The sequence below is a fragment of the Zea mays genome, chromosome 3 (assembly GCF_902167145.1).
Source record: "Zea mays cultivar B73 chromosome 3, Zm-B73-REFERENCE-NAM-5.0, whole genome shotgun sequence".
Classification (NCBI taxonomy): Eukaryota; Viridiplantae; Streptophyta; class Magnoliopsida; order Poales; family Poaceae; genus Zea; species Zea mays.
Genome location: NC_050098.1, coordinates 73,921,657 through 73,937,027, shown reverse-complemented (window position 1 = coordinate 73,937,027; position 15,371 = coordinate 73,921,657). Strand labels below are relative to the sequence as shown.

The 15,371-nt window shown below is 43.3% G+C and overlaps 1 long non-coding RNA gene across 1 annotated transcript; it reads right to left on the bottom strand.

Annotated features, from left to right (window-relative positions):
* Positions 1 to 12,022: 12,022 nt before the first annotated feature.
* LOC103650210 (uncharacterized) lies at positions 12,023 to 14,139 on the bottom strand. Its single transcript, XR_563992.4, has 2 exons — positions 13,835 to 14,139; positions 12,023 to 12,350 (listed from the first exon to the last, which is right to left on the bottom strand). It is a non-coding gene; the product is annotated as an uncharacterized lncRNA (long non-coding RNA).
* Between the last annotated feature and the right edge of the window lie 1,232 nt (positions 14,140 to 15,371).

Below are 15,371 nucleotides of genomic sequence, written 5' to 3'. Positions count from 1 at the left end.
TCACGGTGCGGCGGACGGAATTGGGGAAAAATCGTGCCGTGGCGTCCACGAGTGAAATTAAGGGATGGGATTTTGGCTACACGGTCGTAAAGGACCCCTGATTCCCCGTGTACAACCAATTTGGAGAGTGGGAGAGGAGACACGGCGAATTTTGGATTGCGATGGGTGTGCTGGTAAAGAGGAAAACACCTCGCCGTGGACCACCGTGCTATTTATAGCCACGGCGACCCAACAGTCGACCTCCGGCCACGGATAACATCGCAAGCGCATGCATAACACGTTGGTAGGAGGCACAGCGAGGAAATCACGGCATGTGTGACAGCGCGGCGAGAGCTCCCTGAGTCACGGTGGTCGCCGGTGAGTAACTCCGGCTGGGCCCGGGAGAGGGTGCCACGTATGAGTCATCCTTTTCCCGGCGTTATCCATCCCTCACCGTGCATGAATCCGGGCGGCGGCGGCACGAATTTTGACGCGGGGAGGTCACCGGCGGTGGAGGTTTGTCACGCTGGCGATCAAATCTGTTCGGGTTACTGTACCATCAGAACACCCATATCAGAGCACCTGACAGCGTGTTTTGCAGGGTTATATACTCCCAATTTTGTGCAGCAACTCGATTGCCTTTCTCAAACAAAATTGTAGAGCAATGTACCATCTACAATTCGACTATAGGACTTGAACACATTTGAGCACTGGATCATGCTCGAATTTGAGCTGAAAGTTGATGTCAGTCATCTGCTATTCTGAATTTCAGATCAAACAGCCTGACAGCCAGTTTTTGATTGGGTTTTTCTCTAAATTTCTCATAACAACTAAGCTCACACTCTTTAGCAAAGTTGTTCTCCTATAATTGGTCTTCAACTTTGATGTGGCGACCTAGGGCAAAAACCCTGTTGTTTAGAAGTTACAAGGTCTCAAAGATGGGCACAATACACTGAATTTCAGACTTAATCAAAAGAGTTCAAATAGGGCTCTTTTGCAAATAAGTCCAAAACTCAGGGTTTGGCTTTCAAGTCCACATATTTGTGAACCCAAGGACTTAAGAAACCTATTTGGCTTGGTTTTTGCACTTTAACCCAAAAGTGGGCTAATTTTGCACATAGGCCCCTAGGGTTTAGTTTTAGGGTTTTTCAGGGTTCCAATTAGGGTTTCTGGTATCCCAGGGGTATAAATGTGACTCAAGTTTATTCTTGGGGTCATTTTATGACTTTTACCCTAAAGCTTTTAGGTTTTCTCAACTCGGATTAAGTTTTACCCCATTAATCCCTATTTAGGGTAGAGTCCTTTAACCAGGGTTCTATTTGCAAAACACTAAAACAATACAACTTGTTTGAAATTTTTGCCTAGTGAATGCACTCTAGGTGTGTCAAACATATGCAATGCCAATGCTTATGATGCCATGCTCAAGTTTTAGTTGTAGTAACACCAGGGGTGTTACATCCTTCCCCCCATAGAAGAATCTCGTCCCGAGATTTAAAGTCCTAGGGTGAGTAATGGAAAAGGAAATGTGTCACATTTTTATTTCCTTATTTTTGGTACAAGGCAAGGGTGGTGTGGGGGTTCATTCCTTTATTACACAGCTATACAAACCTTACAACTTACAAGAGGCTAGAAAGCCTGGGAAATTTTTATCTAAGAAGTCTTGGGTTTCTCATGTAGCCTCATCTTCCGAATGCTGGTTCCACTGTATCTTATAAAACTTGAGAGTTTTTCTCCGGGTGACCCTGTCCTTTTGATCCAGAACTCGAATGGGATGTTCCGAGTATGTTAAATCTGGTTTCAGGACAACATCAGTCACTTCAACGGTTCGATCGGGAACCCGAAGACACTTCTTCAATTGTGACACGTGGACACATTATGCACAGCAGACAATGTTTCGGGGAGCTGAAGTCGGTATGCCACTGGTCCACATTGCTCAAGTACCAGGAATGGATCAATGTACCAGGGTGCAAGCTTCCCTTTAACCCCGAAACGCGATACACCCTTCATTGGTGAAACTTTTAAGTAGACATAATCGTCCAGCATAAAGCATAAGGGTTGTCGTCGTCGGTCTGCATAACTCTTTTGTCGAGTCCGAGCTTTCTTCATATTATGAATAATTCTCTGAACCTTTTCTTCGACCTCTTTCACCCCATTTTTGTGGGAATTCCAGAACACAGGCCTGTAGCATATCTTCCAGTATTTGGTTTACTCTCTCAGTCGGTCCACTGGTTTGAGGATGACAGGCCGAATTGTGGAGCAATTTAGTGCCCAGGGATTTATGAAGTTCTTCCCAAAATTTGGATACGAATTGCGATCCATGATCCGACACTATGGTCCTCAGAACACTGTGCAGACTAAGAATACGAGCAATGTACAATTGGGCATAGACAGTAACTGGGAATCGGTCTTGACTGGTAGAAAATGAGAAATTTTCATAAGCTGATCAACAATAACCCAGATAGAGTCATACCCTTTTGTAGTCCTGGGTAATCCCATGATAAAGTTCATACAATATCTTCCCATTTCCACGTGTGCAACTTGCTTTTTCTGATGACACTGTACTATCTGAGTCTGTTGGGTGGCAATTATGCAACTTTACCCAAATAGAATCAGATGCACCATCTTGGGTAAAACACACAAGAAGAGGTTTACCAACAAGTGGTTACAGTAAGTTCATAGCACACGAGACAAGTGTGAATGTCGAATGACATCACTGTCAACTTGTGTTAGCCAGGGAATCCAAATTCACAAAAGGCGATATTGATTCAGGAAAAAAATCTCCAGTGGAGGGATCTAAAAATGCGGACTTGGCAACTAGTCCATTTGATCGGGCACTAGACATGGCTCGACCCAATTACTTATGCTGGAAAAGCATACATGAGGCAATCGATCCACGACTAGAGCGATAATTAGGTGGTTATTAGTCGACTTAACTTGATCTGTGTAAGTACTTGTCTTAGAATGGTTTGAACCAAAGTGAGTTTAGACAACTCGATAAAACGATCTCTAGACTCAACATTCGGTCAACAGGCAGTTACAAGTTAGTCAAAACCAACTTGTTGAACTACTTTTGACATTGAGCAAGTTCTCTCAGTATCATTGGTAAGCCAAGGGGTTGAGAGTTCACATTTGCAAGTCAAAGGTCATGCATTTGTATAGAAATCCGGTTGTTCATCTGTTCTTCAAGCGAGATGAATTATCCACTTGGTTAGGGAATACATAGATTAATTAGGAAAGCGAATGAACAAACTCCGGCATTTCAGCAGCAGGGAAAACCAGTCTTCATTTTGGAAGCTAATCAGTTGTTATTCAACACAAAAGATTCAAGGCTTTACCTTTACACAAAGAATGCAAAGGGAACTTGTGTAAGTAGTCACTACCAAGATCAAAAGAAATAAGACCGCACATGAAAGTGGTATGGCCTTTTGATCCAATGGAAATGACAGATGTTGCTTGATCTCTTTACAAACAACAAGAAACTGTTTTAAGGAAGGAGTCCACAGAAGATCACACATCAGTGTAGTTTCATAATGGATCATGACCAGAGACTTCGATACCAACATGCGCCAAGCAGCAGAATCTTGTGTGTACATTCACAGGAGGCTCTCAGTTTCGCCGCGGTACCATAAGTTCTCAACCATGACACCATTACAAAACTGGCACCAGTAATGGATCTCACGTGATAAGAACGATTTGTGTAGAGATAACATATTGATATAATCTCATAATGGATTATGACTACTGACTGTGATGCAAGCGTGCATCGAGCAGCTCAACCTTGTGTGTATACCCACAAGAGGCCCTCGGTTTTGACGCAGCATCATTAATTTTAGTCATAACGCCAATACCAGACATAACCAATAAGGAATCTCACACAACACAAATAGACTGATCAAGGATGACAAGGTACAAAAGAGACTCCACTTGTAAGTATGATCACAAGTAGAGACCCAAATAGATCATGGCCCAAGGAAGTGAACAAGGCAGGGCCATAACCTAATCTTGATGAGAGAAGTATGATGGGAGACTGTTAATTCAGCCCAAGCATATTTCTATGCCCATCATAGGGATCACCGGGTCATGGATTAAGTTGGTAGGCATTCGATAGATAACATGTCTTCCCTAGGTTAGGTTAATAAGGCAACATGGTGATCCATATGGAATATCCAAGGAAATAGCCATCTTAACTCTTGAATTTTGAGAAACTACTATAGATATTAAAAGTTGCTTCATAGACTGGCAGTCGTTTCTTACACCATAGTCATATAAAAGCTCACATGCTACATGATCCAGGTAAAACAGGAAAACTCTTTCCAACAAAGTTTAACCTGTTTCTCTTACCAAGCTGGTCTATCTACACCTACCTTATTACATTGATCTACTACATCTTCTCTAGCTACACCATCTGCTAGATGTTTGTTGCCATTCTTCCAAGGGTCCCTTAGTCCGTCGGTGCAGGAGTAGGATAAAAGGCAACATTGAGCCTATGCACTGCTTGCTGCAGACGGTTGACAAGCTGTTGTGCTACTTGAAACTCCATGGGATGAGCACGATTCAATTCTTTGATCGCCTGATCCTGATGGCTTATGAAGCTCATGGTTTCCTTAAGGTCTTTTCTAACAGCAACAGCATACAGACAAACTTCTTCTTGTTGCTTACTCAAAATTTCTAATTTAGAATGAGCATTAGTTAGCTGATGCTCAAGCTCCTTAATGCGATTCTGATCAGCTTGGTATTGCATCTGAAGTTCTGTCACCTGATGCTCTAGTCTAATAACCTGTTCCGCTTGAACCTTTGTTTCCTCAAGTCGTTCTTGTGCTTGAGTACAAGCAATGTTCTTGGCCTTTTCCATCATCTTAAATGCTGCATAGCTCCCAGTGTACAACTGCTGCCACTTTTGACGACTGTGCCCCCGAGTAAGTTGCAACTCTAGCACGGCCATCAAAACTCGAGCAGATGCCGATTCAACAGAATCCTGCCCAATAGGAATGCTTTCCATTAATCGGGCCTGGTGATGATACACCAACGGGTCACTTAAGGCAACTGCAGGGAACAACCTCATAGATGTGGCTTGTATTTCTTCCCTTTTTTGGTAACAAATGGTTGTTAGTACCTCTAAGGCAGCTACCTGAGCACCCTCCCAAGGAGTCATTCCTTCGGCATGGAACATCCAATACGGCCAAGATGGTTTTCTAGCACGTTCTGGAATACGCACTACTACCTCATACCATGGTTGTCCTCTAAGAACAGTGCGTGACCATTGGTACTTGGGTGCTTCGGTATATCCGACCTCTTGAAGTAGTCGCCACAGGACCACTGGAACACCAAAATCTCGTAGAAACTCTCCAACTCCTGTAGGAGCTTCTTGTTGATTCATCTACAGAGAAGGGCAACGGATACACTCTATTCACTTGAACAAGGTAGATGAATCATGTACTAAACTAACTATGCAGGGGGGTTTAACTTAAAGTTTGTATGACATGATGCATGTGTAATTACAGAATCAACCTTAGTTGATTCATACCTTCTATACATCGCACTCTTCCTATCTGGTCTTTAAGATAAACTCTTCAGAATACTTAGGTAAGAAGAGAAAAGAATCTTTAGGTAAGACTTTTGAAAATCTTTTTGAAGATGCTTTATAATATCTGCAAAGAAGGGCTACGCTCCGATACCAGCTGTGACGGAACCTCCCAAGTAGTCAGGCCCACCTACAGTTGTCCTTGTCTAACAGACATCAGACACCCTGTAGATGTTCCTAAGTTACTTGACAAGCTCGGTATCTTTCCCGACCTTACCAGGAACGTTTCACCCATCTTGCAGACATTACAGAACATCGGAGATATAGAAGTGCGGAAGCAATTACATAAACTTACATTTATTTAGAAAGTAAGATCAAATCTCTTATTACAGACCAGAGCTATAAACGAGTGCTGAGTACACATATCAAGGGAGGCAAAAACTCCTCCCAAAAAAAACTATCAAACAAAAAGAGCCTATGTGGAGGACCAAGTCCTCCCGTATCTTCATTCTTGTTTTTCTTCATTAGATACCACCTTGGAGCAAAAGCAACAAAAATTTGTCGCTTTCTCACCTAAAAACAACAAAGGGATAAACCCTGAGTATGGAATTACTCAGCAAGTCTTACCCGACTAAGGAAAAGACTCTCAAGGGTATGCTGGATAAATAGGAGTCAAGGAGAGGCTTTAACAAAAATCAACTTATACTTTTGCAGAAGCAGCTTACTAAAGTGAGTCCTTACTTTCAATCTTTTAATGCCAGATTAAGTATTAATAGACTCTGTTTGCAGCTGGTCTAATTTCACCATCTCATCATTACAACATCATTTTTATTCAGAAAGTTCACATCCAGACTTAGGTTGTAGGTCAGTGACCAAGTCTTCATAACCGCGAAGGTACGGCGATCCGAATCGATTATACTCAGCTGAGGATCTCCAATCACACGACATATGTAGCACTTAACCCTTGCATATGTCAACCCGCCACCGGGGTTCTTAAGACCGGATCAGGTTCACGCAAACCGAGAGCACAGATACACCACCGTCCAGCCTCTTGCCACGGAGGGTACACGCTACTCTCGCCACCGCTCCACTCCCATTTCGTGTTATCTTATTCCGGCCTTAGTCTGCCCGAGGCAAGGCTTACCCATGACGAGGCATGTGACCAGTTAAAGGGTCCTCGATCAGCAGGCCTACATACGCATCTAATCCTTAATCAACCTGGGTAGAACATCACCTGTTCCTACCCCCAAGTCTCAATTTACGTATTTCCATCCTTAGGATTGTGTTTGTTCCTTAGGATGAAAGAGCATCACAGGGAACTTTGTAGTAAGATCCCACCATTGCTCCAAATGAAAATATTCTTGCGGGTAGAAGCCATCCTCTCCCGGGTTAAATTGAGGACAACCTCTATCCACAAGATCTAAGCAAGGCTAAGCATTTTTGTAAATCATAATTTTGATACTTCACAGAAGTATCTATAAAGGTATGGATATCAAGGAAAGCAATGCATCAAAGGGTTTCAGGCACTTCCTATGAACCTAATGCACATTTCACTAGACTTAAAGTGTGCGAAAAGTATTTTAAAAACACAAGGAAAGGGGTTGCATGCACCGGGGCTTGCCTTCGTTAGTAGGTGGGTCAGGCTCGGACTTGCAGTTGTCGAAGTAGAGCCAAGTCCTTGCCCGAGATTCCAAAGGTGGTGGTGGTGTCTTCTCTTCAGTTACTTCACTCTCTCCTTCGTTCTCTAAATATAACCATATAGGTATATATATATATATAAGAATGAATGTCATGGGATGCTCATGAGGATGCAAAGATAATATAAACTTATTATCTAAGTCTTGAGTACAACTTTCCTTCACGGTACTCCGAGAACCTAGGGTTTCCGGAGTCAGTAAAGGAGTTCATAGGGCAGGGGGGGTGTTTTGGGATTTAGTGATCAAACAAGGTCCAAATCAACTCAAATTCTACCCAAGGCTTCTAAATATTGGTTTAAGTTCACATAAAAAGTTTGGGAAATTTTGGACTTATTATTTATTTTCTAAAAATCCAGAACCAATGGTTTAGGCTATTTTAAATACCCTAAAATTCTTTGTTCAAACTAAAAATCATAAAACTATTTTTATTAAATACTATGGAAAATAACAAGCCTAGGAAATTTGGTCTCATATTTTTAGGATTTTTCTACCTTTTTCTAGAATTGTTTTAACTCTGGGATAAAAAGAAAAGGGAAAACTTGTAACAATTCTGGGCTGAATTCGGCCCAAGCAGCCCAGTACAGAGGGGACAGCGCGCTCGCGCCTGCGCGCGCTCTGTTAGTTTTGCGGATAGGCCCTCGGCGTTCTGGCTAATCTGAAATGAGCCTAAACACTATTTTCAGGAGTCGCTGACACTTCGCAGAAAGGCCCTCCAGTTTCTGTTTCTTCCCCGCGATTACCCCTGACCACGCCGCGTTGTTCGTTCATCACGGACAAGGTTTGTACCGGCCATGATCGGCGACGATTGTTCAAACTAACTGTCGGAGAGGCTTTACGGACCTAAGGTGACCTAAGAACGGTCCTCAATTTCGGATGGCGCTCCAAGAAAATGTTCTGCCCACGCTCAGGGCGGAAACCGGGGCGTCGAGCTCACGTTCCCACACAACCATGGCCGAACTGAGCAAACGGACGTCACCGAGAGCTTCACAAGCATGGAGAGATTCGGAAACAACACATGAATTGAATGGCGACTCACCAGAACAGGCTGGCCACGGGAGGGCTATTCCTCACGGTGCGGCGGACGGAATTGGGGAAAAATCGTGCCGTGGCGTCCACAAGTGAAATTAAGGGATGGGATTTTGGCTACACGGTCGTAAAGGACCCCTGATTCCCCGTGTACAACCAATTTGGAGAGTGGGAGAGGAGACACGGCGAATTTTGGATTGCGATGGGTGTGCTGGTAAAGAGGAAAACACCTCGCCGTGGACCACCGTGCTATTTATAGCCACGGCGACCCAACAGTCGACCTCCGGCCACGGATAACATCGCAAGCGCATGCATAACACGTTGGTAGGAGGCACAGCGAGGAAATCACGACATGTGTGACAGCGCGGCGAGAGCTCCCTGAGTCACGGTGGTCGCCGGTGAGTAACTCCGGCTGGGCCCGGGAGAGGGTGCCACGTATGAGTCATCCTTTTCCCGACGTTATCCATCCCTCTCCGTGCATGAATCCGGGCGGCGGCGGCACGAATTTTGACGCGGGGAGGTCACCGGCGGTGGAGGTTTGTCACGCTGGCGATCAAATCTGTTCGGGTTACTGTACCATCAGAACACCCATATCAGAGCACCTGACAGCGTGTTTTGCAGGGTTATATACTCCCAATTTTGTGCAGCAACTCGATTGCCTTTCTCAAACAAAATTGTAGAGCAATGTACCATCTACAATTCGACTATAGGACTTGAACACATTTGAGCACTGGATCATGCTCGAATTTGAGCTGAAAGTTGATGTCAGTCATCTGCTATTCTGAATTTCAGATCAAACAGCCTGACAGCCAGTTTTTGATTGGGTTTTTCTCTAAATTTCTCATAACAACTAAGCTCACACTCTTTAGCAAAGTTGTTCTCCTATAATTGGTCTTCAACTTTGATGTGGCGACCTAGGGCAAAAACCCTGTTGTTTAGAAGTTACAAGGTCTCAAAGATGGGCACAATACACTGAATTTCAGACTTAATCAAAAGAGTTCAAATAGGGCTCTTTTGCAAATAAGTCCAAAACTCAGGGTTTGGCTTTCAAGTCCACATATTTGTGAACCCAAGGACTTAAGAAACCTATTTGGCTTGGTTTTTGCACTTTAACCCAAAAGTGGGCTAATTTTGCACATAGGCCCCTAGGGTTTAGTTTTAGGGTTTTCCAGGGTTCCAATTAGGGTTTCTGGTATCCCAGGGGTATAAATGTGACTCAAGTTTATTCTTGGGGTCATTTTATGACTTTTACCCTAAAGCTTTTAGGTTTTCTCAACTCGGATTAAGTTTTACCCCATTAATCCCTATTTAGGGTAGAGTCCTTTAACCAGGGTTCTATTTGCAAAACACTAAAACAATACAACTTGTTTGAAATTTTTGCCTAGTGAATGCACTCTAGGTGTGTCAAACATATGCAATGCCAATGCTTATGATGCCATGCTCAAGTTTTAGTTGTAGTAACACCAGGGGTGTTACATCCGTTGCATGGGGCCTTCAGCGCGGGAAAGTCGGGTCTCCGTTGCGATTTACTCGCTCGACGTTGTGGGCCATCCGGGTTTGCACCAATCCGGTATCACGTCGCTCTGCTTTGTTGGTTGTTTCTCCCCAGGCCCACGAAAGAATGACCTTACGATTTATTGGGCCCTTGGGCCTTTCGTGAGGTCTTTTACTCCTTTAGTGGACCCGGGGGATATCTATCCCCCACATTAACTACCTCTCCTATGATTACTTTCCCCTTTTGTCGCCTTGTAAGTTTTGTCTCAACCCCATCCCTTGTCGTGCTTCTATCTGTTATTAACTTTAACCCTTGCCATCTCTCGATATTTACCTTGATGCTTATCTTGTACCTGCATTTTAAAGCCTTCTCTCTCCCATTTTAGTTCGAGGGTGTGGTTTTACCTATCTCGTCCTTGGTTGTTTCTCCTCCCTTGCCACTTTGCAAATCTTGCTTTAGCTCTATCCATTGTTGTGCTCATGCTCATGTTCTTCTCCTCGTCTTTCAACAGCCTTAGAGAGTAGTTATTCCCTTTTCAAGAAAGACCACCATCTAGTTAACATTAATGTGTAGCAATGAGATGCATGTTATTGTGTGCTCGTGTTGTTTGTCTTTGTGTTATGGGTGATTTGCTTCTTTGTGATGAGTGTTGATGTGTTGTGGCCCTTGGTCCGCAATGGCATCAATTTACTAGGTGAGTGCCATATAGTTATGTAGTTGGGTTCTCCTCACTGCTCTCTCTAATCCGTCTATGCTTACCCTTTCATCGCTGTTATTTCCTCTTGCACCTGTCCAGTTAGCAACCTCTAGGTCCTCTTAATAAATCAAGATTAGAATCGACATCATCTTCACCCAAGAATAACAACGCTCATGTTAAGGGGGTTAGTGATGAACCCCATTGATGGCAATGCGATCACCATCAACCAAAGTGTAGTGGGCCCTAACCCACAGATCCCTAGGTCCTCAAGAAGTCAACTCAATGTTGACATCGCCTCATGACTCCAATAGTGAGGATCAGTTGGTCGTGAACATCTGAAGGTCAAATCAACCAGTCCATAAGTTAAGCTGGAAGGATCAAAGTTGGATCAAAGAAGCTATGAAAAAAAACCGACGAACCAATCTTGTTTTCTTGCTAGCCTGTCCTTGAATCCCGAGGGCGAGATTCTGTTAAAGGGGTTAGATTTGTAACATCCTGAATTTGGGGTATAAAAATTCTTTTCTAATATCTAGCAAATTCAGGTGTTACCCTCTCTTTTCCTTGCCTATCTATTCTTTTTTCTAAATAATGGAGAGTTATTTTGTTATATATTCCCGTAAACCTAGTGAAGTGAGCCCTAGAGGTGCTTTTATTGTTCCATTCATGTCGTTGCAAAGTGTTTCTAAGAGCAAAAGGTGTTTGAAACATGTTAATATACCTTGTAGAAGCTTTCGGTAAATTTTCATATTTTTCTGAGTGTTTTTCTATTTTTCGGAAACCAAAATCTACTTAGTTGATGAACTTAAAAACATTTTCAAAAGCTCTAAATACGTTTTTTAGTTCACTAGGTGCCAAAACATTTCTAGGAATTTTCCTAAAATTTTTGGAACCTTCTACAATATTTTGATAATTTTAAACGAATTTTTGTATTTTCAGAAATTAATAAATGCTAAAATTCGAATTTGACCCAAATTTGATTTTGTCCAAACCATATCAATATACATAAGGCTGGAATCGCCGAGCCCTTTCCAAATATCAAAACGGTTTCCCCAGATTCGATCCACAACTCCTGGAATTGCTCGCCAAAGTTCAGGGCGGTTCCAACCCAACAAGAACTCCCACGAGCAATTACTTTCAATCCGTGCGTCGTTGGTGAAATCCAAGGATACCGCTGCATTCGCCTCGTCGAGGGCTTTGTCTCGATGCTCTCGGTTCGTCGATCCAACCTGTAATTCACCGTCAATCGGTGTTTTTCTTCTCGGCTCCGGCGAACTTCTCCCTCTCGGGTGAATTCCTCCATTGTCATCCATGGTATACCTTCGTTTTCTTCTCCGTTATCGCACCACTCAACCCCTCTCGCTCTCCCTCACCTCTAATGCATCCGCCCTGTCCCGTCTCTCCCCACCCGGCCCAACGCCCCTCGCCTGCTGGCTGACGCACACCCCTCCCATCTCTCCTCCCCCCACGTTCTTCTCTCTCCCTTCCTCTATGCGCGTTGGCCAACGCTTGTAGCAGTGTAACACCCCACTGGTCACACACAATGGATAATACCACAAACCCCACCCACCAAACTTACTCAACACAAGAGATGTAATAAAGAAAGAATATACAGCAAAAATCCGGCAGCACCTCCTTTGAAAACTAGCATAACAAGGAGGGAAAACATGAAGCTCATACAAGATATAAAGACATATAATTCACATAGTAGAAACTAAAATGCAAAAGTGGTAAAACTTAATTATGACCCAACTGAAACAAAACAAATAGGATAAGGAACTCAGCCCACCCCAAAACAAACGCTCAACCAAGAACAAAGTAATACACTAGACTTGACCAACTCTGATTAACAACAGTATTAAGTGGTGGTTCCTTTATTTAAAGGTGAAGTGGCCGTGCTGCTACATCCCTCTATTCCCAAAAGCAGAAATTAGGTGCCTGCATCAAACAATGCAAGATGTGAGATAACACATATCAGCAAGTAAACATAACAACAATAAATAGGACATTGTAAATCAACTGTGCTTACACAACCACGTGGTTCAGAACTTCTTTTCTTTCTTTTGAACAGTAAATTGCAGCAAGCAAACAAGTAACTAAAAACTCAACGCCAAGTAGAATCACCATGCATAAGTCCAAATTATCCCCATCCACATAATAGTTTCCACACCTCTCCCATGAATGCACATGGCTACAAATGCAATAATGACTTCTGCCTCCATATCTCTAAGGATATGAAGCTGCACCATACCCCTTCTCGGGCAACATATGATGCTCCATGTACCGGTACGGTCGGACCATAAGATCGCGACGAAACTTCAATGCAATGGATGATGAGTGCATTATGCATGACAACATCATGTGTTCTTCCCAAATAAAAATGTGCTAGACATTTACTTCCACCCATTCCACATAATAACCACTTGAGTAACATAATCAAACCTCAAACTCAACATATGAAATCCATGAAACATGAACATTTTCAAATGATGGTACTCAAAAGAAAATATGAATATGAACACAATAGCACAGCATAATCAAGTATAAGACACCTCATCTAACAGACGGAATAACCATCACAGTTTTACTTGTCTTCACCGGAAGTTTGGGCAAAATCCCTAAGAACGATCCGGAAGTCCACCACCTGTTTTTGACACCCAACTTAGTGCACCAAATTCACATAAAAAAACCTCAAAGACAACACCGCACCTACGCGCAATCTCAAACCCCGCCGCGGGTAACAATTCTCCCATCACCAACCAAACTGCAGCGGCGCTGCTTAACAATTCCATAACTTAAAAATTAAGACAGCAGTGGTGTAAAACAAAAACTCCAGAGACAACTACATAAAATTCCCCACAAGTTTTGTATACAATTTATGATTAAATTCTAACATCTAATTACCTCTAAACGGTCCACAAAATAAACCCTGCAAATCTGTTTTTTTCTGTTTTGGGCAGCGACATACTCGGATTCAAACAGCGATAACTTTTAAAATATAATTCCGATTCGAGCGCATAAGTACTTGTTGGAAAGATAAGAAAAAACCCTACATGAATCTCATACTGATTAACACTAATTACTCCCGAAAAAACCCCAGAAACTGCTAATACTGCTGCTGTTCATCCTCCTGAAAATCTGTTTTTGGACAGCCACATACCCGGATTCAAACGATGATAACTTTTAATTTATAACTCCAAATTGAGCGCATAAATACTCGTTGGAAAGGTAAAACAAAGTTCTACATGATCCCCACATTGATCCCCATTAAATTTTCACGAAAAAAACCTAGAAACTGCTAGAACTTCCGCTGTTCATCCACCACCTAAAATTCTGGACAGCCCCCTCTACCCAATCGCAAACGCAACATCCAATCAATTGAATCGCAGCGCAAATGAACAAGGGATGAACACAAAAATCACCTTGAATTCTCCCCCTTTCCTTCCTCCCTTCTTCCCTCCACCAAAACGATTGAAGACTCGCACCACGTGACGATGATCCGAGCGGCAAGGGTTGGCACCTTGGGAGGAGGAGATTGGGGGGGGGGGGCGGCTAGGGTATGGTGGTGTGGCTGCAAGAATTGAGAGAGGAGGAGATGGGCAGGGGAGGGTGGCGGCCAAGGAGTGGGAGAAGTGGGGGGGGGCTGCACAAGGGGGGAGGGGGTTAGGAGGGAGGCGGCTAGGGTTTGGGAGGATTAATGGGCCGAAACACCAATCGCGGCCCAACTAACCAAAATCTATTTAGTTGATGAACTTAAAAACATTTTCAAAAGCTCTAAATATGTTTTTTAGTTCACTAGGTGCCAAAACATTTCTAGGAATTTTCCTAAAAGTTTTGGAACCTTCTACAATATTTTGATAATTTTAAACGAATTTTTGTATTTTCAGAAATTAATAAATGCTAAAATTCGAATTTGACCCAAATTTGATTTTGTCCAAACCATATCAATATACATATGGCTGGAATCGCCGAGCCCTTTCCAAATATCAAAACGGTTTCCCCAGATTCGATCCACAACTCCTGGAATTGCTCGCCAAAGTTCGGGGCGGTTCCAACCCGACAAGAACTCCCACGAGCAATTACTTTCAATCCGTGCGTCTTTGGTGAAATCCAAGGATACCGCTGCATTCGCCTCGTCGAGGGCTTTGTCTCGATGCTCTCGGTTCGTCGATCCAACCTGTAATTCACCGTCAATCGGTGTTTTTCTTCTCGGCTCCGGCGAACTTCTCCCTCTCGGGTGAATTCCTCCATTGTCATCCATGGTATATCTTCGTTTTCTTCTCCGTTATCGCACCACTCAACCCCTCTCGCTCTCCCTCACCTCTAATGCATCCGCCCTGTCCCGTCTCTCCCCACCCGGCCCAACGCCCCTCCCCTGCTGGCTGACGCACACCCCTCCCATCTCTCCTCCCCCCACGTTCTTCTCTCTCCCTTCCTCTATGCGCGTTGGCCGACGCTTGTAGCAGGGCCAAACGATCGGCCCTTGCCCCATCGGTTGTGGGCCCCTACAGCATGTGCTAGGGCGTGACCCTCAACCAGCAGCCATGCGGTACCTAGTCCCCTCTTCCAGCTCGTCCCGCCAAGCCTCTTCACAGTAGTACAGTTCCCCATTTCATGTACGTGCTCAAGGAGGAAGAAGACGGCCACATTAGATCCCACCTCCCTCTGATCCTCTGAGGCTAAGTTTTGTGTGGACTACTATGTGACTTGTTTGTGACCAATAAAAACATGTCATGTCATTTAATTCCGCGTTAGGCTAAATATGCAATATCTTTTGTGTTATAAATCTGATTCACCCCGTTCATATTAATGTTTTCTACGTGTTCAAAATATTATTTCACCACTTCTCATGTTTTAAATAATTTATAAGATATTTGTTTAAGTAATGTTTTAAAATTATTTTTCCAATTGAAAATAATTTATAGTTTTATTTGCGCTTTATAAATATATGTTAGAGTG